Consider the following 22368-nt stretch of genomic DNA (forward strand, 5'->3'; position numbering starts at 1 on the left):
TTTAGGAGTTACGATCGTCTTAGCGCTACGACTGTCGTAAGTCTATGTTTAAGTATAGGAGTTACGATCGTCTTAGCGCTACAACTGTCGTATGTCTATGTTAAAGTATAGGAGTTACGATCGTCTTAGCGCTACGACTGTCGTATATCTATGTTAGAGTTTAGGAGTTACGATCGTCATAGCGCTACGACTGTCGTATGTCTATGTTAAAGTATAGGAGTTACGATCGTCTTAGCGCTACGACTGTCGTATATCTATGTTAGAGTTTAGGAGTTACGATCGTCATAGCGCTACGACTCTCGTATGTCTATGTTAAAGTATAGGAGTTACGATCGTCTTGGCGCTACGACTGTCGTATATCTATGTTAGAGTTTAGGAGTTACGATCGTCTTAGCGCTACGACTCTCGTATGTCTATGTTAAAGTATAGGCAACGACTTACGACAGTCGCAGCGCTATGACGATCGTAACTCCTATACTTTAACATAGACTTACGACAGTCATAGCGCTATGACGATCGTAACTCCTATACTTTAATATAGACATACATGATCGGCAGTCGGAGCAATTAGACGATCGTAACTCCTATGCTTTAACATAGACATACGACAGTCGTAGCGTTCAGACCCTTTACGACATTCTTAGCGCTATGGCGATCGTAACTCCTATATTATAACATAGACTTACGGCAGTCGTAGCGCTAAGACGATCGTAACTCTCATACTTTAACATAGACATACGACAGTCGAAGCGCTAAGACGATTTACGACATTCTTAGCGCTACGCTCGCTTTGTCGAACGGGGTCCTGGTACGGGTAAGGGAGGCGAGGTAAATCGCACCTGATACCTCCCGAGACATCACATCCTGTCTCACCGTGTTAATCCTAATATCAATTATTCATCTCTAGCCCAATCATTTTCGACAAAGTCATCAGTACGTTACAAATCCCGCCCACATGGGACATAGGTGTTGAGAACATGGCCAACATGAGCTGAAAGTGATATTATGCTCCATGGTCGTGTACCCACTTCCAGTGCAGATCCAGTCATAATTATTATTATCTTAGTGACCGTTGGACATTGTCTCAATTTCATTAGGACAATCAGGTAATGCTTGATGTCAACATTGATTTAGTAAACAAGTAAAAATTTAGTAAACGATTCCAAATCTGTACAAGATTGCCATTTAAAGTTTTATTTCACCTATGTATCCTATCAAGAATTGTTAACATCAAAGGCTCGTTTGCATTACAGGGGCCCGTCCCCGAAAACGTTCTTAACCTGCACAGATCGTAAGAGTTTACGATCAAAATTAAGATAATTTTACGACCGATCCACAAAGCGTTTATAATCCATTAATAAATTAATTGTCTTACGATGATTGTCGTAAATTAAGATCGATGCCTTGTTCGAAGCAACGAACGCTTTGTGGATCGGGCTCCTGGACCCAAGGTTATGATGGTCTGTATATTCCTAGCATTAATGTTAAGCTGTAAGGCTGAGGTACTCGGAAGATAGATACACAGTGTCGTACTCATCAATATACAGAAGTCTTTATGCGGAAGAACTGCCTTTTGTGTCTCTGGTCCCGTTTTCACTTCATTAATCTCTAATTGGAGGAAACAGATAACCTAACGGTCTGGTGATATCGCGAACACTGCACTCCCAGGAGTCCGCGCTGCCAACATGGTTTAAGGTGAACCAGCACACACCTTTGCAGATTCTCTAATCGATCCAGAAAAGAAAACAGTTTGAACTTATTCAGCGTTAAATATTGAAGCAAGTCATTAGTTTGACTTCTGGTCGTCGTTGAGAGGAGGCATTGATGTAATGTTCATTGTTTGAAGGTGTTCGTGTTAAACCGTGCTGGTACACATTTCAAACTGTAACTGATACGTTAGAGTATTCTAACTTCGTTTGATTGTTTTTTTAACGCCGCACTCAGCAATATTCCAGCTACATGAAGGTGGTCTGTAAATAATCGAGTCTGGACCAGACAATCCAGTGATTGATATCACGAGCATCGATCCACGTAATTGGGATACGATGACATGCATCAACCAAGTCAGCGAGCGTTACAACCCAATCCCGTTAGCCGCCTCTTACGACAAGCATAGCGGCCTTTAACTGCAAGCATGGGTTTCTGAAGACCTATTTTACCCCGGGTCTTCAGGTTTTAGAATAGGTCCCCAAAATGCATACTTGTTGTAAGAGCTGGCTGTTAATGATCAAAATAACTGTTTGTGTGCTTGTTGTTTTACGCCGCACTCAGTTATTTCCCAGCTGTATGACATCCAGTGTAGATAACCGAGTCTGGACCAGACTATCCAGTGATTGATTTTATGAGCAACTGCATTGTCCACACGATCCACTCGTATGCCTCTTACGACCAGCAAAGGTTTCTGGGGACAAGTTCTCACCCTGAATCTCCACAATTCGTGACCTGATGATGTTGTACAGTGATGACGTTACACGCTGCTCATGCAGCCTGGTCCAGAAAAGGTATGCTACCGTGATACAGATAGAATATTGCTGACAATTATGTAAAACGGCATTCATTCACACGCACACGCTGTATTTTAGCTTGTAGTGATTCAGCATTAAGTACCTGACACCGTGTTTTCACTCAGTAATTGGTCCTTGCCTTTACCTTCCTCTATAACGAGACACAACGTGATCCAGTAATTGTGTAATAGCGTTACACAACTGAGAACATATTGCCTTGAGCCACATCACAGGAATATATCTCAGCATGAGGCCAGGTCCGTTATAAACCTTGCTACGTAATACAGCTTCAGGCGATTTCTCCCATGTTTTGTGCATGCGCTTACTTCTGCATGCCAAGATGTCTTGAGCCCAAAACTTCTACATGCCTTAACGTTTACATGCCAAAACTTCTACATGCCATAACGTCTACATGTTTAAACGTATCAACCCCTTAACGTCTACATGCATTAACGTATACATACATGCCTTAACGTCTACATGCCAAAACGTATACATGCCTACACTTCTACATCCATTAACGTCTACGTGCCAGAACGTCTATATTGTGATTTGATCCCCGCCCGCGTCATACCAAGAGACGTTAAAGATTGTACTTGTTGTTACCCTGCCTGGCGATCGGCATTAAGGGGTGAAAACAAGGACTGGTTAGCTCGGAGTGTTCGGGTGGGTTATCCATGTTAAAACTGCAGCATGGCATGGTGTCTCAGTGAGCTGGCACCATAAAATTGCCATTAGTCCGGACTAGCACAAGCAGCCACACGGCACAAACCTAATTCCACTTCCCTTCATATACCAAAACGTCGACACGCCAGAATGTATGCTTTAACAAACATGTCTACTTGACAAACGACGAGAAGAGTTTACCAATACTTGTAACGGAACAACTCGCCGGACCAAAAAGAATGTAGCATTGCTTCACTGCGCAGTTGTATTTTGAGATCGTAACTCCGTGAGGACAACAAAATCCACTCGCGTTATCACAGATGTAAGCTTTAGTCCAAATCAATATTTTGATTCGATAATAGTGCTCGAAGCTGCAATCGCAATTTTCCAGTTGAATAAAACAGATGCGAAAACATCCAATTATATATATTCTGAGATTTCCTCCACGATAGTTGGCGGTCAAAATGAAAGTCTTAAAGGATATCAAAATCATTTGGTTCGGAGAGTATTAAATAACACTTCCAAACAATACCCTCTACTTTGATCGAAACCGTTACAAACAGATTAAAGGACTGCAATGGGCACCAACATGAGCGACACATGCTCTAGTATTTCTAGAAGTGTTTTTTCAGATGTTGTGACAAAAACATATATCAAGACTTTGGAAATTATTGTATTAACTGGAGAAGATTTTTGGATGACTGTGTCTTTATATGGCCACTTGTGGACAGTCTAAATACATTTAGGCACTGGAAAACAACATGGATAGAAATATAACATTTGCCATGGCAACGGATCCAAACAAAATCACATGTCTTGACAGTGAGGTCATCAAGAATGGAAAAGAGTGAATGCTGATATATTCTACAAAATCCCAGATATCAAGCAGTACCTGAGGTTTCGTTCCTGTCATCCAAGTCACACCAAAAAAAAGTTTACCTTACAACCTATCACGAAGAATATGTACCTTTGCGTCATGAAGAATGAAGAAACACGTCATCAGTGGCCTCTGGAGCTAAATGGCTACTTATTGATGAAAATATATCCGATAGCACTCAATGAAGATGGAATGTCAAAAGCACCTCGACAGAAAAAAGTCATTAGGAGTCAAGCAGAAGAACGATAACGACACAATAAATCAATTGTCTTTGTGTCCACCTACAGCTCACGAAATTCAAACATGTTCCACAAAATTGAGGCAAATGTTAACATATTAGAACAATACAAAAGAATTAAATTTATTTTTAACTCTGTCAACCTATAAACAGTAAACGTCAAAGTTTAAATCTCAAGAACATCTCAAGCAAATTCCGTTTTGATTCAAATGCTCAAGAAGAGTGGACTGAGGTTTCAAAATGCATCAGAGGCGACTGTAAGACCCTTTAACATATAATGGAGGGAAGTTCAGTAACATTTAGAAATAACGGTATTCTCCATGTTCGATGTGATTAACATTACTCTGCCAGAAATGTCATTTATGTAATTACCTGTATGGGGTGCAAAAACCAATATTGGACAAAATGAATATTTGTGGGCTTGAACCCGAGTGCACAAGCATCAAATAAAAAACCAAGAACTTCGAAACATGTGCACGGGAAAAGAAAATAAGATTTACAATGTGTTCCTTTTTACGAAATGTCTACAACGGACTAACTGAAAGAACACTATTTTCGTTATGTTAAATCCTCCATTTAATTGAACATAAATGTTCCATCAAAAGCAAAGTTTTCTTGCCACATAGCTGCATGATATACCTGGCCCTCCCCCTACATCCACACCCCCTACCCCCAATTAATGACGTCATAATCAAATGAACTAATGTGACTCCAATCAGCTCTATCAGACCATATCCGTGACAACCCAATCAATGGCATCAAGTGGGATAAAGTCAAAGCCCTCACCATTGGCCTAAAAGACCTCAAAATCAGAAAACTACAAGAAGCCATCAACATCAAAAGACTCCAACCGTCAATCAACCGTGACCAAGGCTATTACATACCCCTGGCGTACCATCAACTCATCAAGACCCCAATCAGTCATAATCCTTTTGTTTATATTACTGGCGTCACCCTTCTGTTTATATTACTGACTTCGCCGGTCAATATGTCCACTACCCTTTTTGTGTACATAACAGGCTTCTTCAGTCCAGTGTAACTATATCTGATATCTACTCTACTGTACAAACACTGCCTCCTACCTGTATATATACTGGTCAACCTTGTTCTGTGCATCGCATTCTTGATAATGGTGTTAGAACTTACACCGAAACGTCGCTCCTAATTGTAATAAAGTTGTTCATCCATAAATCTTATCGTTACTTAAATTGTCGCATGATCAATGTGATGTCATTGTCCATGATCATACGAATGAAACATTGAAACCAGTCGGAGAAAGTATTCAGAAGTATGGAGAATGTAGATAATATGTTAATATGTAATTCAATAGCTATTGATACAGATGCCAAACATTTCATTGCAAAGATCACTGTCTATCCCCCAAATACTCAAATAGTCAAGCTTATAAAAATTCAAATGGTTGCTATGCTCTTCAAATGTTCAATTACTTGTCAAATTTGTCTCTTATACAATTAGTTGTACGTAAATGATTATTGTCGTCTTGATCTTGATCGAATACACGGACAGATGTAAATGTAAATGCTTAAATTCTTTTTTAAACACGACGGACTGGTCGAGTATCTCTAATAATGTAAATTTGCCTTTTTTCCATTCAACGCAATTTAGTGCTCACACCGAGGTCATTTCGTTTGACAGTATCAGATTCCCGAGACAATGAATATTATCGAAGTATCTTTTCTAGAGTGGTGATCCACCATGAGATTCAGATGGATAAGAAATGAGTCATCATCAGAGACAGATGCATCAGAAGGAGCCATCAGAGACAGATGGATCAGAACGGGGTGGTCATCAGACAGATGAATCAGAAGAGGAAGTCATCAGACAGATGGATCAGAAGGGGATGTCTTCAGGCACAGATGGATCAGAAGGAGATGTCCAGAGACAGAAGGATGAGAAGGGGATGTCATCAGAGACAGATGGATCAGAAGGGGATTTCATCAGAGACAAATGGGTCAGAAGGGGGGCATCACGAGAGACAGATTGATCAGAAGTGATCATCACAGTGGCTGTCGTTTGGATGCAGGAATAATAAATTTGTAAAAATCTGTAATGAAACAAGACAGTTATAGTAAAACGACGAAGTTAACGAAGTTAACGAAGTTAACGAAGTTCAGTTAATCTCACTGCACCATACAATTGATAATCAGTATGCTTTTTACGAGAAATGACCAGCCCTTGATAGAATAACAGTTGAAATATTTCTATACTAATTTTGCGAGATGGTGCCTCTGTCATTCACAAATATTTTCAAGCATCTCAGTTGTCCAAGGCTGAATTAACTAACGTAATCCCTCATTCCGTTGCGTATCATCTTACACAATTGCGTAGATCGATGCTAATGATGTCAATCACTGGATTGTCTGGTCTGAACTCGATTACTCACCGCCGTCGTATTGCTGGAATATTACAGAGTGTAGTGTTAAACAACAAACAAACAAACACACATATATGTCGCACGGTGCTGCGAAAGCAGAATGAAAAGCTTCCAAACAATTGTACTTGCCAGAGATGTTTCTCCACATTAGATACATCTAAATATAGTCGTGTTTTGTTTCTGACAAATCGACGACAAGCCATGTTGACGTCCTTGTATTAAATTTCCGTTTCGTTTATCAAGTCAGCAAAAACGAATACGTTGACACGTGTCAAGCAATGAAAAAGTTTAGTTGGCGACAATAAGGACAATGTTTCAAGGACGTAAAACAGAAATAAGCATTAAAAATTCGAGTTAAAGAGAGCGAAGTTGGTTGTTTGTCGTGTTTAAATATTTTCGCGAGGTAATGTTTTGCAATTGGGTTATTTGTACCAAACAGTACAAGGTAATGACGCTGTATAGATTCACCGAAGTACATAAGTTCGTGGGGTGGCTGAAACACTCTGACTACACCCTTAACAGTTTGCATGTATTAAGTACAAAACTATCCATGCTTGCAGGCTGCATTGTATCGTAGCGTAGCTAGTTATCGCAGCACATATAGTACAGTGACAATGTGTATCCAGTGAGATAGAAAAACTGGAAATTAAACAATGAATTTGTCCAGAATGCGAATTTCCTAACTGTCAAATCAGTTATCAAATGTTTTGGACATTCCAAGAATAGTCGTCCGGATATGGGGTTTCCTGATCAATGGTGTCAACGGAGATTTTCTGTTGATACAACCATATCACTGGAACTCTGTGGAATGTGAGCTGTGGAATCGACTCCAGAATATCTGTTGGACGATTGCACCGGGAACGATACCGCCCGGAATAACGGGTTTCACTGCAGTTACATAATGCAAATACTGCAGATATGATTGCGAGACACGTCGATTGGCAGTCTTGTTTTGAATAATAGACTTTGTTATTACGAGAAGGACAACCTGAGAGTTTCTAACTCAGCATCGTAATAACATTACTTAGCAAAAGTCGGACAGTTCCATGACGTTCGATCTATGTCACAAATAGATGCTGATTATGACAAATGGCGACTATCTTGAAATATGTCCACCATCTTGGATTTTCAAATTGCTGACGTTGTTTTTTCAATAAACATACCAATATATCCATGTAAGAAATCATCACCGCTCTAAGTTCTGTGTAATAAATTAATTAAATTTCATGACACAAATGTTATCACGTATAACAACCAATGACTACCAGGTCGTTGTGTATATGGCTGCATAAGAGCGACAATATAGGGTATAAAAATCATACGGATATGAAGTGAAGATTTTAGGCATATATAACCTTGAGAGTGAGCATACAATGTATAGTTACTGGTCATAGTTCAAGCTCAAGGAGTACTCAAGATCAGGATCGCCAACGTTGACATGTCGCTTTTAAATTTGATAACAGCAATTGTCTGACCTTTATTCTGAGCCAACCCAATGATCTGTATACAATCTTCTCTTTTAATGCTACACGCTTCATGTTTACAAACAGGTGAACACCGTTTGGACACTTAATTAATGCTTTTATTATGAATTTGACACAAATATTCATACGGTCTTACAACTCGTACATCCTAATTTATTAGATTGTTAATGCATTGATACTATTACACTAGCACGTTAGTTTCAATATTTCGGTAATTACAGTAAACTACGGTTATAACGAACACGCTTATAACGAACTGACGGATATAACGAACTTACTTTTTGGTCCCGACTACTTGCTGTAGTCATGATGTATATGTACTTATAACGAACTACGGTTATAACGAACTAATATTAGTAGTCCCTTTGAGTTCGTTATAACCGTACTTTACTGTAGTGTCTAAATTTTAAAATATTTTCTATCTCGTTTGTGAACCCTTATAGGTGATTTGGGCCCGAACAGGGCTTGGTTCCCAAATATGTTTGAGATGTAAAAGACCAAATCACAGAATGATTGATTGACATAAAGAATAGACTGTTTTAGGATGGTTCAATGGTCGTACCATCTATATGTAGCACCGAGATAATCAGTGACTACACGCCAGCAAGAAGGCTTAGATCCGACACTAACAGCTGACAGTGCTAAAAAGATACTCAAATGCTTTAGTTCCCCAACATGTGTACATGCATCACCAGTTCAGTGGAATCTGCTTCCCATGGCTATCAAGCGGCCTCCATCTTGACTCTAAGATTCTTAAAGCCCAACTTTTCAAGCTAAACTATTTTTAATCTCCCGACCACTATCTCTGTAATGTAGCGCTGTGAGCATGGATCAGTTAGTGGATGCAGCGAATTAAAATGGCCATGAATAATATCATTATAAATACGCCCTAAGTAGAAGTGACATACAAAGTCTATACAATAACGGTAGAGTTTAGTGTGGTTATAGTGTGAGTGGTGGTGCAGGCTAAATATATCGAAGTACATTTTCAATAAGTTTGGCTTTGTGTGACGTGTTTGGTGATATGTTGTATTCCGTTTTCCAAAGCTATACCATCTGGTATGTATTGCCAGGCACATGTATCTCTATTCTTTTAGTCTCTTTTAACCTCACATCAAACAACTTTTGAGACATAAGAGTATATTTCTAACTGAAAGCGAACCTACGCATTTAAATTGCCGGAAGGTACTTGTGATTGGAAGTTACTTTGGAATGGGAATCCACACATTAATCAGCTGTATGTTTCATCACATTTCAGACTTTGTAATTAGATTTGAAATAAACTTAATAAATGAAATGTCCATATAACTTGCGACATCTAAATACGGGTTATCTAGACGAGTAATTGATGCGATGACAATGTAACCGAAGCTTATTGGATAGCTCAGATGGAATTGGAAATATTATACTGGCTACTTTATCACATTTCGCTTTACCAACTCAAGTTAGATACAGTGTCGTACGTGTATGCCTTCGTTCAATCTATTTTAATTACACAAGCGTTATGTTGTATAACAGCAAATGCCATGGTAACTACCAGACTGTTGTGATCTTTTTGTATGAGTGGGGCGATGTATGGGTATTAAAAACACGCGGAAATGCAGCGTAGTTGTTATGCATATGCCAGGTTCACAACCTTCGTAAAAGCAGTTGCGACGACAGTTCCCGTCTTAGGATCATACACCTGGATATTCACGCGGCTGAATGAGATCGTTCACACTTGCACCTCAAACCAATTTCAGCCACCTCATACAAACACTTCACACGTATGCTTACCTCAATTATCTATCACCATCAGCCAGACATGATTATCCCATACAGATGAAGACAATGTCATTATAAGTACGAAGTAGTACTTAGACCTGCATAAGACTTGCTGAGTGCGGCGTCAAACAACAATCAAACAAACAAAACAAATCCAGATCCCGCATCGAGTTGGTCGATTTATATAACAGTTGACATTTTATTCTGTGCTTATAAACAGTTATAAAAGGTCTATGGTGCCCCAGGATTGTTTTATAACGCGAAAATAGTTCCAATATAGACTATGGTCTTGTTGCTCCTGTGTAGTAGGCTCAAACGACTCCCCCTAAATTTGACTCTGGAGTCATATGGCCCTAGGCTCACATGACTCCCCTAGCCAGGCTCAAAACACTCCCTCTGGGCTTAGCTAACTCTCCTACTGGACCCAAATGACTCCCTTTGTTTTGAATTAAAATGATTGCAGAAAAGATCAAACATATCTTGTATTATAAAGGTTTTCAACCGCTCATCCTCATTTTCTATTCTGAAATGTCAGGTTAAGAACAATCCCAAATATTGTGTGTCAGATGTTTTAGTACCAGTTATTACAGTATTATATTTAACTTTTTTTGGAAAAACTCCACGTGTCTCTCTTAAATCTCTATACGTTTCTTAACCTATAATATATTTTTTCAGAATACTCCTTGTGTTTTACTTCCAAGTCGCAAGTATCCGGCTCAAACTACTCCACCTATTCTATATCCAATTATTCAATATCAGGCTCAAACTACTTCCCCTATTCTATATCCGATTCTCGAGTATCAGTATGCAATAAGTATGCATTGAGATTAGCGTTATACAACTTTGATAAATGTTACAACATTCAAGGCCTCTAAAAGCTTTATGAGTTATCTCCCTTCACGAATTCTCATATCAGTGCAAGCAGCTCATCTTGTACACAACACACTAAGCCGCAACAACTGACAGTGAAAGTTAATGATTTATGATTAATTGCCATCATTTAAGAGATTCTGAAAATGAAAATGAAAATGTATTCATTACAGTTACACAACTATTTTACGTGAGATGAGGTGAGCTGACATCAGGAGAAAGGAGGTATTTTCCGGACCAATGCCGTTCTTTGTCGCTAAAACCTCACGACATGTCCCTTCCTCATTTGTACATTCAAAGCTATAAAACAATCAGTACAAGGAGAGGTATGTTTCTGAGTCCGGTATATGTACCAACAACCAAATCCCTGTCTCAAATTTAACCATAATCCTTAATTATAACCAAGGAGCTACTTTCTTTCTATTCACAGAAATTATTTAAGACAAGTAGAATTATCATCTGTCGATTCTCAAAAACTAAAAGGTTTTGCTTGAAGTTTTTCAATCTCAGAGAAGAGCCAAGTAAACGTCTGTCAAAACATTAAAATGATATAACTTTGTACACCACCATGCCATGCGACAAACCTAAGGAAAACTCCATTCCTCGATCCCTGGGGCATTTGTCCCTAAACGTTGTGACAATAGATATAGTTGCATATCTATCTTCAGAAATGTCAAAATGAAAGCAAATGCCATCTGAAGTTTACTGAGAAAACAAAATGTGAAGTGCTGGAGCTCCTCATCGAATACATCTGTGTTAATTTTGGAGTAACACATTCAGGCAAGAAGGCATGGGCTGCAAATTGTTCTCCCATTCTTGTTGTTCTATTTCTTAATGCATCGGAATTTCGGCTCGGATTTGGCAAAATCAAAACAAGGGCATTTGGCCAAGAAATTTAAGTTAAGCTTTAGGATTAGGGCGTCCGTAATATTTTTGTCTTTCTCATTCCCAAGGTTTTTTCTGAAGGAAGTGGGCGGACGGAAAATAAAAAACAAACAGGGAAAAGGTTTCTCATTGCAGAATTCCTATTCATGGTGGTCAAAACCCACCATGTGCACCCAAAGGGCTAACTACAGTCTCAAGGCTTTGGCAATCTATACCAGGCATTTGACAATTTTAACATATGTCTGGTCGACTATTAAGAGCATATTTTGAACACGAAAACCGAAAATTAAAAGAATGGTTGAAAAGGATCTTAAAGCAAAGCACACGTAGATAAACAAGCTACTTTTACCATAAAGTCATAATGTAAATAAAAACATCTTTACCATTGACCTTTTTCAAGTCATAAATGCTGCATAAAAGACAGCTTCGAATCAGTTGTAAAATCACTAATAAATCTTTTACTTTGAAATATATAATGTATACTCTGACATGCGGTCTCGGGAACAGTGGAACCGGATTCTATATTGCAAATTTTCGAACAAGGGAAAATAGTTGAGATAGTTTAGTAAACATGTTTCATATTTATTGGGGGACAGAATGACAGATGGACCTGATCTTCCTGATTCAGTCAAGTTTAAATTTTACAATAAAAGATGCAAAATGTCCCCACTAAGTGAAGTAGATTTCAAAACATGAAAATAAATAAATGCTTGCAACATTATCCTACATACATATAAACGTCACGCCGAGGACCCGGGTTCGATTACCAACATTGATACAATGTGTGATGCTCATTTCTGGTGTCCCCCGCTAGTAACATCTTAAAGATGTCAAGCAAATTCCAGAACTATCAAATATTATAAGCAAATAATAAAATATTAATCAGACTGTCTTGAAATAAGATACTATTATATTAACTCCCTGGTAGGAGCGGTCGGGCAGCTTAGTGGTTAAAGCGTTCGCTCGTCACGCCGAAGACCCGGGTTCGATTCCCGACATGGGTACAATGCGTGAAGCCCATTTCTGATGTCCCCCGCCGGGATATTGCAGGAATATTGCTAAAAGCGGCGTAAAACCATACTCACTCACTCACTAACTCCCTGGTAAACTTTGGTTACCCTATGGGTTTCATTAATAGCTGTATATGAAATGACAAAAATATACGCACGGATAGATGGAATATTACCAATTTGTGTGATTGCAAGGGAACCGGGCATATAGGTCCATGGAGGGCGGCTGGAACAGGCTGTGCTGGTTAGAGTCAAGTTTGTTGTGGTACACACGTGTGAGGCACGTCTGAGTGATCTCCCCAACACAGATATATATGTGAACCATAGCGGTAGCAAATCTCTTATGGCAACACACAAATAGAAGTAGCCAGGAGCTGCTTCCATGTCAACAGTTCAATTTATGTACGCCAGCTGTCATTTATATTTTCGACCGCGGTTTTTAAAACAAATTTTAATAGAGAATCTTTCAGAGGAAGAGAAATCTGCAGGCACAAGAAAAAGTAAGACGACCCTTATCGATGATCTTATATCGTTGAATAAAGGTCAGACAGCCAATACACTATAGCCATACCCGTCCACTCATTTACCTACCAGAACTAGAAATAAAAGAGACCATCGAAACCGCTTCATCTGTTTCATATTTTGATATGTGCATATAGACTCCGAGTGACAACCTGTGACAAGAGGGATGACTTCAGATGGCTAATAGTCAGCTTACCTTTATTTCCAAATGTGACACAAATTACGTGTACCATACGTTCCCGTGTTTTTTCCCCAGCTGAATATTTGACTTGCCTTTGCATGTGTTTATGAGGGGAGCCACCTTTGGTGCAGGATAGATTACGCTCACATTTCTGCGAACACATGGTGTCATTACTATTTGATAGTGATTCACTGACACATGCTTATAATATAGACGGAATCGTTCAATCGACTCTGATTTTGGCGGATGTGGAAAGGGTTTTGTCACTGCATCCACTACACCACGGATTTTATTTTACTTTAGCAAATGTTTCATCATAACTTACATTTCTGAGCATAACTCTTTGTTAGGTTAAATGTGCAGTGAATAGCCGCGTACGATGATCTGTCCTACGTAAATGAACGGTATGTGCCTCCATCTCTTGACGAGAGGGTAGATAATCTTCCCGAGGCAAGGGAGTTAACTGACTATAAAAGTCTAGTTTCCATCATTACAGAACAAGGCTGGAATTTCCAGTCTCGATCGTAGCGCGACCGATGGGTATTACAAGTTATGTTCCTTCAATGTCCCTTCTATTGACCGATTAGATTCCAACTCTCATATCACTTGCATTTGCTTCAAACAAAATAACGTGGTCTAGTGGTAGAGCGTCCGCCCGGAGAGCGGAAGGTCCAGGGTTCGATCCCGGGCCGCGTCATACAAAAAGACGTTAAAAGATTGTACTTGTTGTTACCCTGTCTGGCGCTCGGCATTAAGGGGCTAAAACAAGGACTGGTCGGCTCGGAGTCAGTATACTGTGTCTGAGTGGGGTATTCATGTTAAACTGCGGCATGGTATCTCAGTGGGCTAGCACTATAAATCGGCATCAGTCCGGACTAGTACAAGCAGCCACACACACACATACACGTGCATGCACGTCGCTATATAAGTGCAATAATCTTGGACGCGACGTTAAACCCAATTTCACCTCACCTCAAACGAAATAACGGCGCCCAGTCAAGAGGACCGAATGGATAATCAAGATCTAAATGTATATTGAAATAAAACGGGTCGTACCCTGCAAAGTGCATCAAATCATTTGAGCACCTTGATTAAAAACATGAAAAGATTTGGAAAAAATCTGTTGACGCCCAGTTGAAATCTGCACGTTGAAATCAATGTTGTTTACGAACTGGATGTCTAGTTCGTTACACGATTTTCATTGGACTATGCATTGACTAGTTAGTCCAGCCAAAATGTCACTTCGGAATTCAAGCCTAGTTCGGCAAGGATGGAAACTGGAATCTAATAGTCAGTTGCATCCCGTTTCTTGGGAAGATGGGGACCGATAATCCATAATTCCAACTGGTGGTGTAGCCTAGTGGGTAATGCGTTCGCTAGTATCATCGTAGGCCCGGGTTCGACTCTCCATTGGGGGACAATGTGTGAAACCCATTTCTGGCGTCTGCGCCGTGACATTGCCCAAATATTGCTAAAAGCGGCGTAAAGGAATACTCACTCACTTACCCATTATGTAATAATATCACATGCTGACTGGACTATGTACTAGGCGACATGCAACCTTGCATGGTGTTGTGCACACTGAAAGTTATGGTTACAAACAAGTGACGACTGCCGTGAAGCCGAATGATCGTCCCCAAGCTGAATTACTTTGTTCGTTTGTCAATTCTTTTTTCAATTTCATTTCATATATCATGTAATTAGTTCAGTCAGAATACAAGGGGGGATTTGGGTGTTTTTTCCCCGTTAGTCTGCAATCTCGGACCAATCTGATTACACAAACAAAAGTCAATGCATCTGGGAAATAGCAAGTCCGTCGTTAACATTTTCACTATTCACTATAATTGCATTTCAAACGACAAACAGGCAAATATAAATGTCACTACATTTGGGGTTAGAAGGAAAATGTTCAAGATTCTTGTAAAGGTCGCTTGCACATTGATAAACTGGTTCCACTGTTGAAACGCGGCGCTATCTTTTAGGTAGACAGGAGCCCAGTCGACCACACTGGAGGCAACGCAAGTTTAAAGCGCCAGCCTCATCGGTGTATATATAACTTTGCAGATTTGGATAGATCGTAACATCGTTAACGCAAACATCGAAAGCAGCGCGCAAATTTGGTTAGTTTGCATTTTGTGTGACTCCAGAAATGGGCTTCGGACATTGTGCCCATGTCGGGAATCGAACCCGGGTCTTCGGCGTGACAAGCGAACACTTTAACCACCAGGCTACCCGACCGCTCCTGTTTTTGTTGGAGGACATTGCCTCCAAAATTACACGCTTGATCGCCAAGCCCACCCCTCCGCTCGCACTCCAGCAGGCATGAATATGAGTGGGATTAAAGTATGGAAATATACTCCTCTTTCTTTCAACAACGGAAATGTGACAAAGGCCATTAATATCTCAAATGGAGTTCACTATTCTGTGAGAAAACAATGTGCGAAACATACTATTTCTTCAATTGCGTTGATTGTTGGGGTTTCGGTACGTTCATTTATTTTGTTGTGAGACTATTCTGTGTTTTAAAATATTCGCTATCTGTGTATAAAAATGATGAAGCATCGATCGTACTTACTTCATTCCTTTTTCCGGTATCCTGATCACAACTTTCCGATATGTCCGACTCTAACTGTGACTGTTTCGAGTTATCAAGGGGGTGCACGGGTGGCCCAGTCGTCTAAGGCGCCGCAATTCGCAGTGCAGAGTTGCGTCCCTTGGGCACGCCAGAAACCTATGATTGTGGGTTCGAATCCCGGTTCGCCTTGTTAATGATTCTAGGTTTGTCAGCACCATACCCGTGCTCGTGGGGTAAACGTCTGAGACCTGCATCACTTCGGGCTTTCCTCCCACATTAAGCTGATACGCCGCGATATAACTGGAATAATGTTAAAAGCGGCGTTAAACCCAACTCACTCACTCACTCACTCACTCGAGTTATCAAGGAATGTGAATGTTTCTCGGAAGATGCTGATTTGGAAGAAGTATAAATGTTCCCCACCTTGGACGCATGTATTACATGCGATAGTATGATAATATATAAGTATATTTTCCGATTGTGGGTTCGAATCCCGGTTTGCCCCGATAATGTTTCTAGGTTTGTCAGCACCATACCCGTGCTCGTGGGTTTCACCGAAGTGGTAAACGTCTGAGACCTGCATCACTTCGGGCTTTCCTCCCACATCAAGCTGACACGCCGCGATATAACTGGAATACTGTTTAAAACGGCGTTAAACCCAACTCACCCACTCACTAGTATATTTTCCCCAAATCACAACATCCCTTTTTAGACTTGAAATAACACGACTAAGAAGACGCTACATGACATAGACTCTGTGAATCCGTGTCACTTGCTAACGTGTCACATTTCACTGTACACGTGGCTCAGTATTTTATGACACCTAGACTGACTGCTGGCATACATTATGCAGCAATATTCTGCAGCTCCATATTGTTGTGAGATGAGTTACTATAGATGAGAAAAATACCGTTCTTGTTAACTATCCCCAATTGGCTAGAAAGAACAATCGATGTCTGTCTTAATAACGGCACGGATTGAGGGTGTTAGTGTGGATGGAACCCGCGCCCCTTAAAATTCAAGAGGAAAATATCACCTCCCACTATCCATACTCGTGACATACATGGAATCCACACCAGAGTTATATATACAACACAGGTCTCCCAACATCTAATGAAACAATCGCTTATATTCTGTACGTGACTGGTGGTAATATCCAATTACCTTGCAAGCAGAGCGGCCGTGCTTATTAAGCCACGCCTCCTCGTTCGCGCTTTTAAGATTCGTATGGGTTGTGGCAAATACAGACTTCAAAATACGTACTTTTAATTAAACGCAACAACGCTAACTTTTTCTAACGTTTTCACATCTTTTCTCGGCCCTCGTATTGTGCATCATACTGGATGATATACATAATATGTAAGAAAAAAGGTATTACCATTTTTCATGATACTTGCACACGGAGATGTCACGCACTCGGAGATAAAATGTATGAACTTGTCAATCGAATGTTGGCGTCGTCAGGATTATGCAGCTGCACACTACTTTTTCTCTCCCAGATCGATGATCTGCTCCCAATAGGCCCTTTCATTTTTACCCAACAAAAGAGATGTATGTATACATGTAAGAATTAACATGTTTGACTCGATTTTGTTTAAGTCCTTTTTTCTGTTTATCTTAGCCTTTGATCTAGCTTAGGACTTACGAACAAATATTTGAAATCGAGAAAGTATATGGACATCCGACCATGTATTTTAGCAATGCAAGCATGGTGGACTTATGAAGGTTTAGTTGATCAATAAATGAAAGCTCTCGTCGCAGCGTCATCCAATTCATGGCAGACGTACTTATGACCTTGAACTTCGGGCTGGAAATGAGAGTAGCCTCCCTTAGATGAAGTGGACAGTCTTTAGAAATGTCAACCTCTGCACCTCTCAATCTTTTGTCGTTTTATCTGTGGTGGTTCGGTATTGGTGTAACAGTCATTACAACAAATGTCATAACATCCATCTGCTCTTCGTGTGAAATCCAACTGTAAACATTGAATGCCACGATAAGGCGAACGTCGTCTCGGGGGTTCTCCTCTACTGCAATTCTTCCCGAGGTAAGGGAGTTAACTGACTGTTAAAGTCCAGTTTCCACCTTGCTGAACTAGGCTGGAATTGCCAGGCTCGATCGTAGCGCCACCAGTCCATTCTATGTCGCTCCAATTGACCAATCAGACTATCATATCACCTCTCATATCATTTGCATTTGCTTCACATAAAATGGCCTCGCTTAGTAAAGACGATCTGATGATAATCAAGACCCATATTGTAAACGGGTCTTACTTCGCAAAGAGCATCAACTCACGTGAGCACCTTGATAAAAAACATGAAAAGATTGGGAAATATCTGTTGTCGGCATACATGCTTTTCAAATCCTGCAATCGACCGAAATCTGCATAGTTTTGTCAACCCCAAATATTAACTCCATAACTCGAGCCTAGTTCGGCAAGGGTGGAAACTGGACGTTTATAGTCAGTTCACTCCGAGAGAGTTTGCCGAGAGAAGATGTCTACTCCACTGAACCGAATTTGATTTAATATGAAGCTACATTTTCCAGTTGAAAGCAGATGTTTCTAACGTTCTGATAAATTATTTGTGGTTGAAAAGTACAAGCATGTTTTCATTCTGAGTCTTATCTATTTTATCACTTTGCTCGCAGAAAGCTGCGCACGTTATACTAAGATCTCACACTGAGCTAAAGAGCTATTGACGAATCACCTTCTTTGAATTAAATATTCATACTCCTAAAATATATCACTGGCGTCAATCATTCAACGTTAAATTTAATTAGCATTTAAAAGAATAAATTAAAACGCTCGCCGTGGTTAGATGCTGTTCAAATGAAAACTCGTGTATGTCACAAAATATCTTAGTTGCTTTTGCTCGTTAGATACGTTTCGTACACATCCGCCTTGATATAAACTAACCAATGGGGGATGGTGTCGCTTTAACTGACCAATCAACATTGACACCCGCTGGACTGCATACTTGCAAATATCGGAAGAACATTACACGCTTTCTGTCTATCGTTACGGGTACTGTCTGCATATGACATTCATACTTTTTGCACTTGAATGGCACGAGTAGGCCCCTCGTCTATAATCGCTATGCAGAGTTGCGTCCCGAACTTGGGTTCGAATCCTGCATTCGCCTTTATAATGATTCTTGGTTTGTCTGTAATTAAGCTCGTGCTTTCGGGTTCCTCCAAAGTGGTAAATGCCAACGACATGCGCCGTCTCACAGAAAGTCGACTTCCGTGACAGAAGTACCTATTCATTATTCACCAACACAATACTTTAATTTTACAAACTAGTTTTAACTGTCGCTCACTTATAATGTGACTAATATAGTAATTTCATAGTGACTCTGAGGGACATCAATTTCTTTGACGTAATACATTGGTGTGAAGTAGTAATACAGTGGTACAATAAGATCGTCTAAAAGCCAGCATTTCTCATGTCATAAATGTTTGGAGCTATGATCATATATGCATCTGTTCGCTGTTGCAGTGTGTCCAAGAGAGGTAACTGTGTTTCTCCGGGGCCGTACATAGTCCTTGACCGAAATGAGCCAAGCGCTAGCTGCGGAAACACTACTTTGAGATCGATACCAGCTCGTGGAATCACTGTCTCGCCGACACACACAGTAGGCTCTCGTCTCTCTTCGAAGCATTACTCCCTCTACCTCGTCGCTTCGGATATACCTAACTTGTATTCGCGGGCGGCACACATCAAAGGAGACCTTCGACAGGTGCATGTCAGGTAGGTGGAAATATGTCTTGTTGGAAGTGCATGTGGGAACTGAAGGCTAGCAAACTTACGGGATATTGTTGATTTAATCTGTTTTTGGAAGTATTTCACAGCGGCAAACGAGAATTGTTCTTTTCGAAACATGTTAAGTGTTTCAATCCATATTAATTGTGTTTGTTAAACATGATCAGAATCAACCAATTTTGTGTATTTATGTATTGAAATGATAATAAGACAATTCAGACACATCTCCGCAGTATTATCTTTGATGGAACCTTTTCTTCTCATGACCGTCTCAGGAAATATGTACATTAAACATTTATAACGGAGAAATCCATCGCGGTTTAATTATTGACGAGTCAGAATTTAAACTGAAGATCCTGCATGTTCATACAATCCCAGATTATCGCAACTAAGAAGTGTATCGATATTTTTTTATTATATTTACCAATCTAACATTTCCCCAGATGTCATTTACATACCCCCGCATGTTTCTTGGTTTTGTAATGGCTCAATGAAATATTCACACTGCGGGATGAGTATAGTTGACATATAACTGAGTGACATTCAGTGTTGAGATGAAGGCAGAACATGATCCAAAGACGCTGCACGAGTGAATATTTAATGTTATAGTTAGCCTGTATCTGCTATACACATTGTGGTCTTTCTTTTAAAGGTAAAAATGTAGGCAATTTCAAAGCGTTATGTGTTGCTAAAATACACAGGTTATGGGGTTTATGATTAAAACTTATGTTATGTCACGTATACTATCATAATTCCTACAACGCTGGTAATAGCTAACGTTTACCCTTATAGTGGCAGATCGGGAAGATATTTTTGGGAAAGTTAAGATCAAAGATGTAGACACGTTTTAACAACTTCAGAACGCTGCTGTGATAATCATGTGGTCAGCTTATCATCGTGCGGAAGTTGCTTTGTAGTCCGATTCTCCAATTGCAACTGCGCGAGTTACTTTCATGAGTGAATGGGTAGGTTTTAAGCATCTTTCCGGAATGTTGCTATATCGCGGCGGGGGACACGTCAGCACATATTGCACCTATCAAACAGAAATGTACCGGAGCGTTCTCTTTAGCAACTAGACTATCCCCAATTTGCCTCACGGTTTATCCCTGAGAACAAACTGAATTTCACATGAGCATGGGCGAGGTAAAACGGCTTGATCAAACAAAATTATAAGTTAGATACACTCTGGGTTATCGACTTAGTCTAAACTAGAAGATGTAGTTTGACAAACATAGCTTTTGACTTATTTTACAAAATAAATATTTATGAAAAAGTTTGAAACTGTAAGAATCACCAGAAACTAGGAAACGGCAAAGTAAATCCACTTTACTGACATCGTGACGTCATGCCATGACGTAATGATGACGTCAGTGAACAGGTGGAAAGTGTTACTAGCTTGGTATGTTCATGTTGTTTCATTAAACAACTCCGTATTACATTTCCCAGTATGAGACAAACTTTTGTTGTGCATATTGAACATTGTTTTTTTATGTATGCAGGCTGTAGAATTTTATCAGTCTTCACTTCACTGAAAAGTGAGACAATGCAAGCGAACAATGAAGATATATAATGTTATATCCACATATATAACACCAATACATGGAACGAGTGCATAAAAAATTCCTTGTTAAGAAGATGTCACCTTCAAAAGTTTTAGATATCTGCGCTGTGTTGATATTAATATCCCTTTATGAGATTGTTATTTTTCGATTTAATATAAGTGATGACTTTATATTTATAAATTGAACTGAAAGAAATGTAGATAAATGGTCTCAGCGTGTGTGGTGATAAGTGGAGACAGGTGACAACCAGGTAACGCTAATAGCCTTCGCCGGAGCCACTTGATAATGCGTTGAAGTCGGCGGTCTGTACATAGTATCGGCGTGACAACGCCAACTTTCAGCTTGTATCCAGGAAGCAAAGCTAGCATACAACCGGCGTGGAGATAAAAGCAGTGAAGCACCAACACGTCTAAAGATGAGTTAAAGTGGAAAGCCATCCGGGAATATTGGCGAACAGGTCAGTACTGAAAGTTCCAGTGGACAGCGCCTCAAGCGCGGCTTGACACCGATCGTCGTCCTGTAGATAGCTGTGATATATATAAAATTGGAAATGGTCTTGGAAATGGCGTCAGGCTTCTTAGAATTTGGTCATACTCTGGATACCAATCGGTTCTCATAGTAGCCATTCTAGAGATGAGGATCTACCAATACCTTGAGAACTTGTCTTCGACGGAAAGACACCAGTATTCGACTAGCAGACATCCTTGGGGTGGGGCTGTTCTTCGCACACAAGGAGCAGAAGTTAACATTGAGAACCTTGTCTGGCATAGACAGATACCAGTACTCAGCAGATCTTTGGGGCGGGGCTGTTCTCCTTATACAAGGAGAAGCTGTGAACCTTACAACCAAGTCGTGGACAGTCAGACACCAAACAACTCAACCAGTAGACTCAAGGGCTGTTCTCTAAGGATTTTGGTCAGGCCAAAGCATGGTTTCCTTCCAGAATTTACCGATCTGTTCATTCATGGGACGCCATGGGGACGGAAGTGATAATGTTCTTAGGGGATAAATACTATTTCCGCAGCAGACAACGAAGGACTCCTGGTAGGGTGAAGAACGTGGACCGAAAGTGGTT

At 40.1% G+C, this 22368-nt stretch overlaps 1 protein-coding gene across 1 annotated transcript in view; it reads left to right on the plus strand.

The window, feature by feature from the left end:
* The first annotated feature begins 19618 nt into the window (after positions 1-19618).
* The window catches only part of LOC139465311 (sex peptide receptor-related protein 2-like), a 197466-nt gene continuing 194716 nt past the window's right edge, over positions 19619-22368 (plus strand). The window contains exon 1 of the mRNA XM_071247000.1: positions 19619-19719. The gene's annotated coding sequence lies outside the window, so the exon portion shown is untranslated. The remainder of the gene's footprint in view (positions 19720-22368) is intronic.

The sequence above is a fragment of the Haliotis cracherodii genome, unplaced genomic scaffold (assembly GCF_022045235.1).
Source record: "Haliotis cracherodii isolate W230 unplaced genomic scaffold, xgHalCrac1.p SCAF_18, whole genome shotgun sequence".
Lineage (NCBI taxonomy): Eukaryota > Metazoa > Mollusca > Gastropoda > Lepetellida > Haliotidae > Haliotis > Haliotis cracherodii.